Consider the following 17,994-nt stretch of genomic DNA (forward strand, 5'->3'; position numbering starts at 1 on the left):
AAAAAATGTCTAAAGCTTAATTAGGATCTGTATAGTTAGGCCATTGTCCCACTCCAGTTTTTTTGAAACAATTACTTTAGTGAATGGATATTTAATCATTGAAATGATTGTTGACTCAGAGTTGAATGTTGCTAAGGGAGATGCTGTTTCCAGAGTGATTTACGGTGGCTGCTTTAGAAATTAAGATGAAAAGAGAAGCGGTAGATAACAGGCAGTTTTGAAACCTGTACTTTCTGTTGTTGGAGAAGGTTTTAGAGTCAGATAATGCAACAACAATAGCTAAAACCACTGTGTGATGCACTTAATTACATGCCAGGCGCTGTGCCTGTAAAGTGTTAGTACTTTACAGCGATTGTCTCACTTAGATCCTCTCCACAAATCTATTATATAGGTCTTGTCATTTTTATTTCCATTTTATAGTTGATGAAACAGTCTTAGGTCAACTTTCCCAAATCACAGCTAGTAAATGGCAGAACTTAACTTGAATCCAGAGTCCTGGCTATACAGCTTTTAAAAATACTTAAAACAGTTATTGACTCTTTAAAGCCCCATTATATTTGTTCTTATTTCAGACCACTAAAAAGCATTTTATTAATTCTTTGAAGAAAGTATGTGCTAGAGATTAATGTCAATAATCTATAAGAAAAAATATTATGTAAATTTAGTAATTAGGTATTTTAATGAGTAGGATTCCAAAGTAATTAATTTAGTGAGCCTTTTTAAAAAAATGAATATGCCAATTCTCTAATCATGAAAAACAAGAAACTCGGTAAAATTTGAAGCTCATAGTATTAGTTTTCCATCATTGCCGTAACAAATAACCAAAACTTATTCACATTAAACAACACGTATTTATTATCTTACAGTTTGGAGTCAGAAGTCCAAAATGGATCTCCCAGGGCTAAATGTTGATAGGGCTATGTTCCTCATAGAAGCTCTAGAAGAGAATTCCTTTCCTTGCCTGTCCAGGGTTCTAGAAGTAATCCAGAGTTTTTGGCTCACAGATATTTTCCTCTTCAAAATCAGTTATGGTTGAGTTGAGTCTTCATATCACCCACTCTGACCTTCCCTTCTGCCTCCTTCTTCCACTTTGAAGGACCTTGTGATTACATTGGGCTCACCTGAATAATCCAGGGTATGCTCCCTAAATCATCTGATTAGCATCATTAATTCCATCTGCAATCTTAATTCCCCTTTGCCATTTAGCATAGCATATTCAGATTCCAGATATTGGAACATTGATATCTTGGTAGGGGTTGGGGGGCAGCAGGTACAGGCATTATTCTATCTGCCACACTCAATGTGAGCTTCCCTAGTGGCTCATCAGTAAAAAATTAAAAAAAAAAAAAATCTGCCCATAGTGCAGGAGACTCAGGAGATACGAGTTCGATCCCTGGTTTGGGAAGGTCTCTTGGAGGAGGAAATGGCAACCCACTCTTGCCGGGAAAATCTCGTTGACAGAGAAGCCTGGTGGGCTACAGTCCATGGGGGGTCACAAAGAGTCAGATGTGACTCAACACACACCACACTTAATAGCAAACAAGTTCCGGGAGAAGATGGAGTGGAGATGTGGATTTGTTTCACTATGATCCTTCATCAGGTGCTTTACTCCAAGCAGCCACAGATCTCTGGCTAGGAGACTCTCCTCCATAGTTATGAAAATAAGTGTTTGAGAAAAGACCACAACCAAAGTTCAGAGTATTAAATCATTACTTTCAGTCAAAGCAGTGCTATAAAACCATTTAAACAGAGTGGAAGTGTGAAAACAGAGACAAATCGGACAGTAGAGGAAAATCATTTAACTGATGACTCCTCCCTGGTAATCCAATCTTGATATAACTAGCCTTTAGGAGTAATTTTGGTCTGCCAGAATCTTCCAAAGAGCTGCATGTATATTACGCACTAAGGAGTCACATTCCTGAAATGGATCATTATGGACCAACGGAAAGGGAAATGATTTTGAGGAAGGTTGATTCTATTCCAGACTCTATGAAGGCTCTATGATCTTGTCTCCAGTCAGGGATTTAACAGTGTGGCATACATAATTGTAAAGGTTCCCCAAGTGACTATAGATACTACATCTTTGTTTATCAAATGAGGATAAGTTGAAATGCGTATTGTTTAAATGTTTACTATATATTTACATGTGTAACATATATAGGGTTTCCCTGGTGGCTCAGATGGTAAAGAATCTGCCTGCAATACAGGAGACCTGGGTTTGACCCGTGTGTCAGGAAGATCCGTTGGAGAAAGGAATGGCAACCCACTCCAGTATTCTTGCCTAGAGAATTCCATGGACAGAGGAGTCTAGCAGGCTACTGTCCATGGGGTCAGCAAGAGTCAGACACCTCTGAGCAACTAACACACACATATAACATATATATCATATTAAACAGATGAGTCCAAGTTGATTGCTTTTTAGAAAAAAAAAATTAACAGTCAATTTAAAAGAAGTTTATATAGTAAAGGAAGATACCTATTGACAAAAATCATCATGGTAGAATTACTGAAGCTTGGCCAACATGTGTCTAACCATACTAATGTTATAAAACCAATAAGAGGAAATGGCCTATAGGTTAGAACAGGTTTAAAGAAACCAGAGGATTTAGACCTAGCAGAAATTCAGTCCAGTTTCTTTTCAATCAACTGGATAATTCATCTCAGTACTTGATATGCTCATCTCTTAGAATGACTTCTCTCCCTTATTCTCTCCCTTCGTCCCTTCTCCCTCTCAATTCTGTTTTCTTCTTCCACCTCCACAATCAATGGCTTTTTCGCTCCATTAATAGCATGATTGACTTTCTCATCGATAACTCTGTATCTGTTGTTTCCTTCATACGACACTACAGTTCTGATGGTGACCGCAGCCATGAAATTAGAAGATGACTGCTTCTTGGAAGGAAAGCTATGACATACCTAGACTGTGGTCACATACAGTTTTGAGAGCTGGACCGTAAAGAAGGCAAGGAGTTGGAGAATCGGAAGGACTGATGCTGAAGCTCCAGTATTTTGGTCACCTGATGCGAACAACTGACTCATTGGAAAAGACCCTGATGCTGGGAAAGACTGAGAGCAGAAGGAGAAGAGGGTGTCAGAGGATGAGATGGCCAGATGGCCTCACCGATGCAGTGGACGTGAACTTGGGCAAACCCCAGGAGATAGTGAAAGACAGGCAAGCCTGGCGTGCTGCAGTCCATGGGGTCCAGAAGAGTCAGATATGACTGAGTGACTGAACAGCAACAACAAAAAGGAAGATATCAAAACGATTAGAAGAGCTAGCATACAGATCAAAGACGGTGGGCAAGCTCATCAGGAGGTCAGAAGTGGGTCAGAAAGACTAAGATGTCTCTTCAGGGTAGGCTTTTGAGAGAAGACAAAAGCCAGCATCCAGCCCCTTAGCAGAAGAAAACCAGGAGCTGCTTAAAAGTGAACAAGAGGTAAGGCTATGCCCTAAATGGATAGGAGGCATCAGGAATTTTTTCTTGCAGAATAGTAGGCTCCTGTTGTAGGGTACAGGGAGTTCAACATTTGATACATTGGAAGAGAGTCTGTCCAGGATTATCTAGTCTTTCCTTGCAAACACTCACTGCTAGTTGGTCCATCATGCTGTTTTTGATTAATTGTTGGAAAGCTTTTTTTTTTTCTTTTGAGCTTTAACATTTGTTGTTGTTGATGTTGTTTAGAGATAGATTTAATGTAGTAAGTAAGTCTGGTAAATCTTGCCTGCATATGAAACATCTCTTGTTTATTCACCCCTTCTGATTGCCCTCTGTTAGATGTAACACTTTGATCACATAAATTCCCTCTGCTGAGAACTCTGGTGGCTTGCCATTACTCTTGGAATAAAAAAAAAAAAGCAAAGGCTTTAAATGTTCTGAGGTCTGGCTCCTCACTGCCTCTCCAAAGTCAATTCATGCTGTGCTCCTGCTCCAGGGGCAAGAGCCATTTGATATTCCTCAGAATTCTATCCTATCTCAGAGCCTGTACTTATTTGGTACTCTTCCTCTGCCTCTGCCTAGACCACTTTGTTCAACTCGCTCCTCTTCCCCTAGTAAATATCTTCTTGTTCTTTAGATCTCAACTCAGTATTCCCTAAATTCCCTTCTTCAAGTAGGTTTTCCCCAACCTCTGATTTGATCAGCTCCCTCTTATTAGAGGAGCTTCTCAGGTGGCTCAGTGGGCAAAGAATCTGCCTGTGATGCAGGAGACACAGGAGCCGTGGGTTCAATTCCTGCATCAGTAAGATCTCCTGGAAAAGGGCATGGCAACCTACTCCAGTGTTCTTGCCTGGAGAATCCCATGGACAGAGAAGTCTGGTGGGCTACAGTCCATAGGATTGCAAAGATCATGCATGACTGAAGCAACTGAGCATGCATGTCTCTTTTTAGAAGGGCTTCCCAGGTAGCGCCAGTGGTAAAGAACTCTGCTGCCAGGAGACATAAGAGATGCCCATTCAATCCCTGGATTGGGAAAATACCCTGGAGGAGAGCGTGGTAACCCACTCCAGTATTCTTGCCTGGAGAATCCCATGGACAGAGGAGCCTGGTGGGCAATAGTCCATGGGGTCACAAAGAGTTGGACATGACTGAAGTGACTTAGCACACATTCAGGCTCTTACTAGAAACTCAAGTGTGAATTCCCTCTTTTATAGCATTTATAAAACAGAGGCATTTTCACATTTGTTTGTCTGATTGTTAAAGTCACTCTGACTATCCTCACTCATTATTTTATTGTCAATGTTTAGTGCAGTGAGCAGAACACAGTGAATCTCTTAAATATTATTCTGATTAGTTTGCTGATGCTAGACAGGAGGCAGTAATTGGACAAGGCCCATAGCTTATGTGACACCAATTTCTCACGACAATCATGTAAGGGAGAGAATTTTTCTGTTTGATCAATAAGGAAACTGAGGGCCAATAAGATCAAGTAATTTACTCAAGATTCTCAATTGGTAAGTGAGAAAGGCATGATCTAATTCAGGCTGTGGACTATGGTTAGGATTTTTTACCTACTCAGCACCTCTCCTATTCTTCTTCCTCTGCTACCAGCATCCCACTTTCTTTTGTAGAAATCACACAAGATGATTTGAAGTCTTTCAGGAGGGATTGCCATTCACAAGCCTTTGTTCCCCACCTTCCCCCTTCACTGGAGGCCTAGGTTTAAAATCCTGGCCAATCCCTTGATTAGTGAGGTATGGCTGCATCACTTGAGATGGGCCAATCAGAATCCACTGAAATATTTTCCTGCTAAAGTTACTTGGAAAGGTTACTTTCTTCCTATGAATTTGCCACAAGCTACAAAAATGTGAAGCTTCCTTTAACCTATTGATGTCTGGTTTGACCAGCCTTAAAAATGCTGAAAGATAACAGTTCAGAGTATTCTTTGAAAATGCAACAGTTCTTATATTTAGGGAATACTATCAAACTCAGTTTATTTTTTCTTGATTATAGAATACAGATTAGAAAATATTGCCAAGGATAGGAAATACTTAAATAATTGGTAGTCAGCATTCTTTTCCCTTTACAGGTACCTGAAAATTAATCACGGGTCCAATTTAAAAACAACAGTAAATAATTACGTTCCTAAAAAAAAAATTGTATAATTAACTCATTTATTCATTATTGAATTAATTTGACTAATATTTTTAATGCTTTCAGTAATTATAATGTAATTTTTAATTACCTCCAATAATCTACTCTAAAATGTATTATTCATTTCAATCCTCACTACCCCACTTCAGAGCTCATGAATTTCATTTAAAACTATTTAGACAGATTCACCTAATGTCATCCCATCTCTGGTCTTTTCTTCTTCCCATCCACTTCATCATCACTGTCAACATTACATTAGCATCTATAATAATCTAGGCACAGTACCTCATAGTCTATAAATATAGTCTGATTCTCCATAACTAGAGAATAAAATCTGAAATTCCTGGCAGTTTGGCCACAGTTCGTGTTTGTAGCTTCCTAGACTCATCCATTGTACTAGCTACTTTCTTCCAACCAGCCATATTGGACTTTTCAACATTTTCTCTTTGACACCTTTGTTCCTGTGTTCACATTGTTCCTTTTGCATGGAGTAGCTTTTTCTCTATTTTCTGCCTGAAGTCTCCTTTTCATCATTCAAATCCTGGTTCAAATAACACTTCCTCTTAGAAGCAGAGTGGTTGCTCACTCCTTATAACATTCATTAGGCTTACAGTTAATGAGAAAGTTATTTGGTAATCCGTGAGCCCTCATTCAGAGGAGAGAAGGATACTCTCAGTATGTACTGAGCGCAAGAATAAAATGAGCTTTGGGAATTTGATGGGAACACTCAAACAAGAGAATATGCACATGTGGGCTTGATAATAGTTCCATGTGATTTTTTTTTTTTTTTTACTTAAAGGTTAGCAAATATGTTTTGACTCAAAGTTTTATTTTTAATAAGTATAATTATTCCCTTCAACTTATATAAATGTTTTTGTGTCTTTTGACTCCTTAAAGATTTCAGAAACAGTTATTTCGCTATTTCTAGGTTTTAAAACTAGAAAAGAATTTTGATAAAATGTGGTTTATACAGTTCATCTACAGATGAAGAATGGAGGCCACAGAAAATCTTTTTTGAATGAGGAAGAGAACACTTGTCTCCAGAATTGACTTATGAAACCCTTTCTGGCTAGTCCGGAAATACTACTTCCAAGAAATCCAGATCAAAGAGTAAATATTCTACCTTGTTTACAGTAAAGAGTGATTATTAATAAGATAATGATTTTAAGATTATTTAGAGAGGAGAAAAAGGTAGAATTGATTTTCTAATTAATACGTATTTCTAGGAATATGCATTTCTATATACATATATATGTATCCATACATATATACGATCAAATACATATGATGATCAAATACCATGAGCTGTTATAACTTGTAATATTTTACTGCAAATCCCTCTTCTCCATGACATTTAAAAGCATATTATATAATTCCACATTTTTACAGAATTTTCCTTGATAGTATGACTTCCATGTATGTCCCATAACTTTTATGTATATTAGATAAATTAATTTAGGGTGATGTTTTTGTCAGTGATGTTATTCTCTTCACTTATCTGATTTAAAACAGATGTGTGACTCGAACTGTAGCAGTGTTCGTTTTTTGTACTTTTGAAATGTGTTCTCTAATGAATCATTTGAATGAGAAGTTGCTAGTGTATGACTTATTTCCTAATTGACAAGTTTGTTATATTCAACTCTTGATCGGCACAGTTAGTGACCAGGATAGAGACATAGAGAAACGTACTAGTACTTGGTAAAGCTCTATCATGAAATGTAATGTGACTCCCCTGGTTATCTGCCTTTGAAAATTATAAACCGGGAATGGCAGAGAAGCTGTCATGTATTTGGAACTTTCCTCTTTCTTCTTCTGGAGCGTAGTGGGTGAAAAGAATTTGACATTAAGGCAGCTAGAGAACAAATAAACTTGACTCGTTATTGTAGGTTCCAAAGTCTGAAACAAGCATTGTAGGTACTTTTTTTTTTAAGTGGATGTACAACTTGCTTAGACAAGTAGCAGATTTTTCATGTCTCCCTCCAGCGTCATCAGACCACTTATCAAGTTTGGATAAAAGACTTTTGTTAACAATGTACCATATTGTCTGTGTTTTCCCTCAGCTAGAAACTATTTGCAATGACCCCATCTTTAGAGGTTATGCAGATCTTGACCACTTTTCAACCTAGTCTGCAAAGGCCTTGAGGGAAGAGATGGCTTTCAGAATTGAGAGATCCAAGCTTAGAATGGCTGGTAAGCCCTAGACATTGTCATCTTAGCCATATACACCAGCCACCCTCAACCACCGTCCTTAAAAAAAAATGGTTTTTTTCCATTCAAATCTGTTATTTCATACTATGGAGGCTCCCATGGCAAATCCTCGTTACCAGCTTTCTTATTCTGAGGCCTGCACCCAAGGTGAGACAGTAGATAAAAATAAGATAATCATTGTCATAATCACTGATTTTTAAATATGTTTTCTTTTTCGTTTATAAAGAATTCATGCTTAAATTGGATTGATTTTTGCTATGATAGCTTTCATTTACCTTAAAAATATGCAACTTGGTACTGTGTGTATGTGGAGAAGGCAATGGCAAGCCACTCCAGTACTCTTGCCTAGAAAATCCCATGGATGGAGGATCTTGGTAGGCAGCAGTCCGTGGGGTCGCTATGGACTCCAGTGTTCTTGCCTGGAGAATCCTAGGGACGGGGGAGCCTGGTGGGCTTCCGTCTATGGGATCACACAGAGTCGGACACGACTGAAGTGACTTAGCAGCAGCAGCAGCACTGTGTGTATGTTATTTGATGGAGAGTACATTCCACGTGCTGAAAACATCCTAGTCAAGAATTTTAGTCCAGGGCTGGCCAGCTAGCTTTCAAGCCAAAAGTTCCATGCACTATGAGATGCTAATGTACGCATTTCTATCATCCATATCTATGCTATCTAAATCTAGCTTATTTCATAGATGGCAAATAGGTTAGAAATAGGAATATTTGATATTATTCATAAACAGCATACTATATAACAAATAATTTTTCAGAGGTGAAAATGCTGGCTTATTGATCAACATCATTAATATAAGAGGACAGGCTCATTGGTAAAATTAAAGCTCTGTAAGATATGTGCACTGACTGAAATTGTTCTAGAAGCATAGTCACGAACAGGGTACAATAATTCAAGGAGGCCTGAAAGTTTTAGCAGGAAAAATGATGCTTAAGACTTGAGTCCTAAACAGATTGGTTACAGCTATTGGGTAAGAGAATTTCTAATGATGTGTTTGTTCTGAGTAAATATTTCACGTGAGATGTTAATGGAACACTTAACTGTACTAAGAGCTGGAACTTTATCAAGCTATAAAGAATACTTGGTGTGACCTGGTTTATGTCTATTTGTCATTATATTGGGGCTTCCCTGGTAGCTCAGAGTCTTCCTGCAATCTGGGAGACCCAGGTTCAATCGCTGGGTCAGGAAGATCCCCTGGAGAAGGTCTACATGTGTTGAACAGTTTGGTCGGTGATTTGCTTTCAACCTGATCTAGTAGCCACATAATCTACCATAAAGAATCTAAGAGTTGTTCATATTGAATTGGCTTGAGTCTGTTTGTAATGGTTTATGGAGCACTTACCATGTACTTTGCATACATTATTTAATCTCTATAGTAATCTATGCAATAATTCTCACTTTACTCCTTGCACAACGGTTATTGTTTGGTTTTGGCAAACAGGATGATGCTGGTTGTTGTCATTATTTAATTAAATCGAGTCGGACACAACTCAGCAACTAAACTACTATTACTATGAGGTGGGCATAATTACCTTTTTTACAGACAAGGAAACTATAGCCGCAGAGCAGTGAAGGGACTACTCAAGGACATACAGATAGAAAATGGCCAATCTTGGATTTAACCTGGGCCTGAATGACTTTAAAAGCCCATCCTTCTAACCATGATGTTTTACTGCATCCCCTCATGATTTTTTCTTGTTCAGAGAAGAATTTAGGGGCTAAGAAGTCAGTTAAATATTTCTGATAGTACAATATCTACTTTGCAGAGTTTTCTCCTGGGGCCCAACGATAGAAAATAATTTGTCAAGTGTAGAGCATGCTGGATAGCTATCAGGACTCTGAGATAATTAGACACTTTTCAAAGCAAGACTCTCAGCATGGAAAATGTCCTTAAGGATTTTGATTCAAATGACTGATTTCATGACAATGAAGGGCTCCAAAAGCAAAGCAGTGTTCTTTTATGTAGAGCACAGGAAATAGTTAGGCTAGCACTGAGTCTTTTCAGGGCAAACATTTTCAGGGAAGTTTAAGATTATCTGTGCTGATTTTTCCCTTAATCCACTTTATCAGGTTTCTGGATACCCGACCTTAGTATAGCTTGTACAATATCATCTCTGGAACCTTTGTGTTTGTAGGCTTATCTTGATCAACTATCAGTGCAAAGTGAGAAGCTGCCTTTCATCTGGTTTCCAATGGTGCTAACTAGGAAAAAGGGAAACTAAAAAGTTTGCATTGAGCAGAAATAAAGTAGTAAAGGTATTAAAGCGCCAACAGCTAACCTAAGAAGGCATTTTGAGGAAGGAAGGCTTCCTAGGGAGAAGGTTCACTAAAGAATATCGACAACATAGTACGTGGTGAACAAAAAGGTTGGCTGAAATCTTGATTATTTGCCATGGTACAAAGTTTTCCTATTTGAACTTCAATAAAGAGTTTTTGTCAATTCATCCTTACGCTGAAGCTGTTCTCCTAAATCGAATACATCAAAGATGTAGCTTTGTTAAGGAAGATAATCCTTGAACTCTTGGCAATATAAGAAGAACTGATTAAAAAAAAATAGAAGGTATGATGCTATATAAGCCTTTTTCTCTGAAAAAGAAACAGAACATGTATGACTTCTGCAGACCAGCTAAATCAGGTAGAAGAGCAGAGAGAGGCTTTGTAGCCAACAATGGAGGAAAAAATGAACAAGGAAGTTATAAAGTGCAAAATGGTTGATTTTACAATGTGTATTATATGAAAAGAGGAAGTATATTTTGTGTCTAATGGCCTTCCTTTTACACTGTGTGATAATGAGCATTAGCTTTGCAGTCAACAGACCTGGGATAAAATCCTGGCTTTAGTACTTTCTGCCTGGGAAATTTGGGGCAGATTCTTAAACCTCTCTGAGCCTCAGTTTCCCCATAGGTTAAATGGAACTCCCAGTATCCATCACCCAGAAGTGCTGAAGCCTATATCTGTCATAAACCTTTTTGACTTTGGGAAACTCAACTTTTCTGAGCCTCAGAAGCTCCATCTGTAAAATGGGAATAGTCATGTTTCCTGGCTCCAATCTAGAACTTTTCCTGCACAGGTGGATGAAATATATAGGACTGACTGTCTTGATGGTTTATTCTCTGTCAAGTTAGAATAAAAATGACTACCTAGTAGTTGCCTTCTAAAGATTAGAGTAATACATTTCAAGTTCATAGTTCATCAGTTCAGTTCAGTTGCTCAGTCATTTCCAACTCTTTGCGACCCCATGGACTGCAGCATGACAGGCTTCCCTGTCCATCACTGACTTCCGGAGCTTGCTCAAATTCATGTCCATTGAGTCAGTGATGCCATCCAGCCATCTCATCCTCTGTCGTCCCCTTCTCCTCCAGCCTTCAGTCTTTCCCAGCATCAGGTCTTTTCTAATGAGTCAGTTCTTCATATCAGGTGGCCAAAGTATTGGAGCTTCAAAGCATCAGTCCTTCCAATGAATGTTCAGAACTGCCCAGCTCCTAGTTCATAGAAGCAGGCAATAAATGATACACTGCTGGGATGCAGGAAATGTTTGGAGTACATTGTTAAATCCACATTAGATCTATTGGTGGGATTGGCTTACTCAATACTTGTTTTCATAGGGAAAAATATATACCATAGAGACAACATAGGAGACGAACATTTCCCATATTTAAACTGTGTTTGCTGCTTTTTGAAGCATAAACATATCCTTATGGAGAAGGACATATACATCATACCCCCTATTTTCCAGAAAAGAAGGCTGAGATCCAGAGAAATTTAGTGGTATTCTGCAGAAATGGTGTGATTCAGTAGGATCAAGGCTGGAATCTGGATTCCTGAATTCTGTCCCAGCAAACAATCTTTCCATCATAAAACATTCTCACTGTCTTATTTTTCTGGTATAACTTTCAAGAAATCTTGTTGGGATAAATTGTAAGAGCAAGAAGTAAGCAATCAAGATAGGCTTTCCTCTAATGAGTTCATGATGTGTTGATGCCCTTGGCTTATCGTTTCATTTTTTTAAATGGAAAAGTGATGATGAATTCTCTCTAACATTTAGAGAGGAACAGAGGACACACTTTGCTAAATTGAATGGATTTGTGCCACTATCAGCTTTGAGGCTTGAACTGATTTCAGACCCTTGAAAGTTGAAATAGCAAAATGTTTTGTCTTTCTTTGGGAAAAAAGACAAAATTTTTTAAGATCAGAAATCAAATTTCTCAACTTGAAATAGCAAGGAAAAAAGTTAAATATTTTGATGAATAAAGCAATTGGAATACTAACAAAATGATTAAAATTTATTTGAAACGGAAGTCTTATCAAACATGGTTACTGACTACATACAGTTTAAAAGCATTGGGTTTGTAAGAATCAAGTCCAAACTAACTTAGATTACTTAAAATAGTTTATTATCCTCAATTAACTACTTACATACTTGATATATTTTTTCTTTGCAATATTAAAATAATTTTAGAAAGTAACAAATAAAAAATGTATAAATATATATATAAAATATAATATATATTTTGGTTCAGTTCAACTGGCAATTTAATTCAACCTACAATTTTCAAAGAGAACCTATTCTCCAGGGCATGATACTGGCCCTGAGATAACACAGGTCCCTATCCTTGAGGAATTCAGCTTTATGGTAATACAACTTTACTTGCTAACTTTTATTCATCTCTTATTATGTATCAGCCACTTTACCAAGGGTTTTGCATATGTTTTCTTTTCTTTTTTTTGATTGATAAGACATGGATTTACTCAGATACAGAGAAGCACACTCCACAGAGTGTGGGCCATCGCAGAGGGAGAATGCAGTGGCAAAATATGGTGTGGTTAGATTTTTAGGCTGGGTAATTTCATATGCGAATGAGTGGGAGATTAGTCCAACTATTTTTGGGAAGGGGCAGAGATTTCCAGGATTTGGGCTGCTGCCCATTCCTTGGTCTTCTAACAGTGCCTTGGGAACCCAGAGTAACCTCAAATATGCAGATGATACCACCCTTATGACAGAAAGTGAAGAACTAAAGAACCTTTTGATGAAAGTGAAAAAGGAGAGTGAAAAACTTGGCTTAAAACTCAACATTCAGAAAACTAAGATCATGGCAACCGGCCCCATCACTTCATGGCAAATAGATGGGGAAAGAGTGGAAACAGTGGGTGACGTTATTTTTTTGGGCTCCAAAATCACTGCAGATGGTGACTGCACCAATGAAATTAAAAGACGCTTACTCCTTGGAAGACAAGTTATGACCAACCTAGACAGCATATTAAAAAGCAGAGACATTACTTTGCAAAAAAGGTCCATCTAGTCAAGGCTATGGTTTTCCAGTAGTCATGTATGGATATGAGAATTGGACTATAAAGAAAGCTGAGCACTGAAGAACTGATGCTTTTGAACTGTGGTTCAAAAAGTGTCCCTTGGACTGCAAGGAGATCCAACCAGTCCATCCTAAAGGAGATCAGTCCAGAGTGCTCATTGGAAGGACTGATGTTGAAGCTGAAACTCCAATCCTTTGGCCACCTGATGTGAAGAGCTGACTCATTTGAAAAGACCCTGATGCTAGGAAAGATAGAGGACAAGGGGATGACAGAGGATTAGATGTTTGGATGGCATCACTGACTCAATGGATATGAGTTTGAGTAAACTCCGGGGGTTGGTGATGGACAGGGAGGTTTGGTGTGCTGCGGTCCATGGGGTTGCAAAGAGTCGGACACAACTGAGTGACTGAACTGAACTGGGAACCCAGAGACCCCACAGAAAATGAGACGTAACTGTGTTTGAGTGTCTCCTGCAGAGGCAGTCCCAGGTCTCAGGGAGCAGTAGACCTGGGTATGGCATAAGCTCTCTTGGAGGAGGTTACCCCACCATTAAGCCATCTCCTGGAGGGCACAAACAAAATCTTATGTGCACCAGAACCCAGGAGAAAGGAGAAGTGACCCCACAAGAGACTGACCCAGCCTTGCCCGTGACTGTCCAGGAATCTCTGGCGGAGGCGTGGGTCAGTGGTGGCCTGCTGCAGGGTTGGGGGCACTGTCTGCAGCAGTGTGTGCATGGGACCTTTTGAAGGAGGTCGCCATTATCTTCGTTACCTCCACCATAGTTTGGCCTCAGGTCAAATAACAGGGAGGGAACACAGCCCCGCCCATCATCAGAAAATTGTATTCAAAATTTACTGAGTATTGCCACGCCCATCAGAACAGGACACAGTTTCCCCCTCAGTCAGTCTCTCCCATCAGGAAACTTCCATAAACCTCTTTTCCTTCTCCATCAGAGGGCACACACAATGAAAAGGACAATTACAGAAAACTAACCAATCTGAGGTGGCAAGAATACACAGAACTGTACAAAAAAGATCTTCATGACCAAGATAGTCACAATAACGTGATCACTGACCTAGAGCCAGACATCTTGGAATGTGAAGTCAAGTGGGCCTTAGAAAGCATCACGACGAACAAAGCTAGTGGAGGTGATGGAATTCCAGTTGAGCTATTTCAAATCCTGAAAGATGATGCTGTGAAAGTGCTGCACTCAATATGCCAGCAAATTTGGAAAACTCAGCAGTGGCCACAGGACTGGGAAAGGTCAGTTTTCATTCCAATCCCAAAGAAAGGCAATGCCAAAGAATGCTCAAACTACCACACAATTGCACTCATCTCACACACTAGGAAAGTAATGGTCAAAATCTCCAAGCCAGGCTTCAGCAATACATAAACCGTGAACTTCCAGATGTTCAAACTGGATTTAGAAAAGGCAGAGGAGCCAACATCCATTGGATCATCAAAAAAGTGAGAGAGTTCCAGAAAAACATCTATTTCTGCTTTATTGACTATGCCAAAGCATTTGACCGTGTGGATCACAGCAAACTGTGGAAAATTCTTCAAGAGATGGGAATACCAGACCACCTGACTTGCCTCCTGAGAAATCTGTATGCAGGTCAAGAAACAACAGTTAGAACTGGACATGGAACAACAGACTGCTCCCAAATTGGGAAAGGAGTACATCAAGGCTGTATACTGTCACCCTGCTTATTTAATCTATGCAGAGTACATCATGAAAAATGCCAGGCTTGATGAAGCACAAGCTGGAATCAAGATTGCCAGGAGAAATATCTATAACCTCAGATATGCAGATGACACCACTCTTATGGCAGAAAGTGCAGAAGAACTAAAGAGCCTCTTGATGAAAGTGAAAAAGAAGAGTGAAAAAGTTGGCTTAAAATTCAACATTCAGAAAACTAAGATCATGGCATCCAGTCCTATCACTTCATGGCAAATAAATGGGGAAACAATGGAAATAGTGTAAGACTTTATATTTTTGGGCTCCAAAGTCACTGCAGATGGTGAAATTAAAAGATGAAATTGCAAGATGCTTGAAATTAAAGGATGCTTGCTCCTTGGAAGAAAAGTTATGACAAACCTAGAGAGAAGGAAATGGCAACCCACTCCAGTGTTCTTGCCTGGAGAATCCCAGGGACGGGGGAGCCTGGTGGGCTGCCGTCTATGGGGTCACACAGAGTCGGACATGACTGAAGTGACTTAGCAGCAGCAGCAGCAGAGAGCATATTAAAAAGCAGAGACATTACTTTGGCAACAAAGGTCCATCTAATCAAAGCTTTGGTTTTTCCAATAGTCATTTATGAATGTGAGTTGGACTATAAAGAAAGCTGAGCACCAAAGAATTGATGCTTTTGAACTGTGGTATTTGAGAAGACTCTTGAATCTCTTAGACTGTCAGGAGATTAAGCCAGTCCATCCTAAAGGAGATCAGTCCTGAGTGTTCATTGGAAGGACTGATGTTGAAGCTGAGACTCCAGTACTTTGGCCACCTGATTTGAAGAACTGAATTATTTGAATAGACCCTGATGCTGGGAATGATTGAATGCAGATGAAAGAAGGGGACCTCAGAGGATGAGATGTTTGGATGCCATCACTGACTAGATGGACATGAGTTTGAGTAGGCTCTGGGAGTTGGTGATGTACAGGGAAGCCTGGCGTGTTGCAGTCCACGGGGTCACAAAGAGTTTGACACGACTGAGTGACTGAACTGACCTGAACTGGAACTGTCATGGCACTTCTGGGTGTGTCGTTTCACTTGCTGATTAAGGATCAGGATCTAGCCTTGTCTGCCATCTTGGCCCCATCTGATTCTAATCGGTTTACATTATGTGCTTGGGCTATGTCATTCTTTCAAAAGTTGTGCCCTGCCCCTTTCCCTCCTGTTGCATTCCCCCCACAGAGATTTTACTCCTATATTCTTATGGAAAGCAGAAGGGCCATCTTCCATAATTGCTTCCAGGCTGAGTAGAGGCATTGTCCCTGCCTATCTGGGAGTAAAAATCTCTGGATACCTGATCTAGGGGCCCCAGGGGAGGGGAAGCTCCTTGTTTTAGTCCACATGGGCTGAAATCCCTACATAGCCATCTTCTTGATGTAGAACTGTTGTAACTGGTTTCTTTGTCTTCTTATGTATCTTTCTGATGATGAAGCATTTTGTACTAGCACCAGTGTACAGATATATCTATAAATGACAAAAGACTCAAAAGTCATGGTCAAATATCTGATTACAGTGTAAGATAAAGTTTGGTTACAATAAACAGAATTACAAATGATCACATTTAACATAACATACTAAATAATAGTTAAATATTTCTCTCTGAGATTCCTCAGGAGTCCTCTAAAATATCCCAAAGTTAGTTTTTAGTCAGATAAATCATAAGTCACAGGGAGACAATACTTATTCCCTATCCAAAGTTATAAAGATCTCAAAAGCAAATATAAATCACTTCCAGGTGAGGAAACTCAGCTCAGTTTGTTTGTCAAAAGTAGCATTTCAAAAATCCTTTGAGAGAGAAACCAAATTCAGTTTTGTCTTAGCCCATTTCTAATAAAATCCATTTACCCAACTAAATCTCATCCAATCTTAGAAAATCCTGATCAGCTTCATATAAAGCCTTGATTACTTTCCATTGCTGAGCTTGTGGAATCATCATCTTTTTACCTAACATATACTATTGCTTTGACTTATTAACCCTCTACTTTTAGTGCAAATTTTTCCCTTGGTGTTGGACTGTGAAGAAAGCTGATCGCCGAAGAATTGATGCTTTTGAACTGTGGTGCTGGAGAAGACTCTTGAGAGTCCGTTGGACTGCAAGGAGATCTAACCAGTCCATTCTAAAGGAGATCAATCCTGGGTGTTCACTGGAAGGACTGATGCTAAAGCTGAAACTGCAATACTTTGGCCACCTCATGCAAAGAGTTGACTCACTGGAAAAGACTCTGATGCTGGGAAAGGTTGGGACAGGGACGACAGAGAATGCGATGGCTGGATGGCATCACCGACCTGATGGATGGGAGTTTTGAGTGAACTCCGGGAGTTGGTGATGGACAGGGAGGCCTGGCGTGCTGTGATTCATGGGGTCGCAGAGAGTCGGACACGACTGAACTGAACTGAACTTTCCCTTGGTGTATCAAAGTTGTTGCATTTCCTCTGTCAAAGCCTAGGACTTTTAAAACTGCCTGTGTTTTATCTGTTGGTATGTAAGCTGCTTTCTTTGCTTCTTGGTCAACTCGGTGATTTCCCTTTCTAATTTCAGACCTGAGAATCTGAGACTGATGTCCCCTACAGCGAACAGAAGCCATTTCTTGGGAATCTTGTATAGTAACCATTAGCTGGACATCTTTGGCCAGACCTGGGACCTCAGAATTCCACATTCCAGGGCCTAGTAAGTCTTCTATCTCAACTTCAGATTCAACCTGTCCCTCTCTGTTTTCTGTTAAAATCATTTGGCAATGAGGGTGGTTCCTTTGCCCTTCCAGAAACAGAGTGGCCCCTGACTTAGTTAATGAATCTCTTACCATTAAAGGGGTGGGACAATCAGGGACAACCAGAAATGAGTGTAGAAACAGCTGCACAAAACAGGCTCCAGAAAATCGTGTCCGTTTCTTCCCTGACAAGCCCGTTACACAGTTCTTATGACTGCGAGGTTTCCAGTCCTTTGGTTAACACTGAGAAGGTTGCCCCAGTGTCTATAAGAAATGTCACCAATCAACCAGCCACATCAATGATCACCCGAGGCTGGACGTCAGTTATGTAGACGGTGTCTCCAGGAAGAGCCACTTTTGGCCTTGGCTCCCGTCAGGCTTCTGACTGCAAACCATCAATGGCTGAGGGGCCCCTGCCGGTCTCTGGCA

This window comes from Moschus berezovskii, chromosome 6 (assembly GCF_049115385.1).
Source record: "Moschus berezovskii isolate FMDL1 chromosome 6, NW_MosBer_1.0, whole genome shotgun sequence".
NCBI classification, from domain to species: Eukaryota; Metazoa; Chordata; class Mammalia; order Artiodactyla; family Moschidae; genus Moschus; species Moschus berezovskii.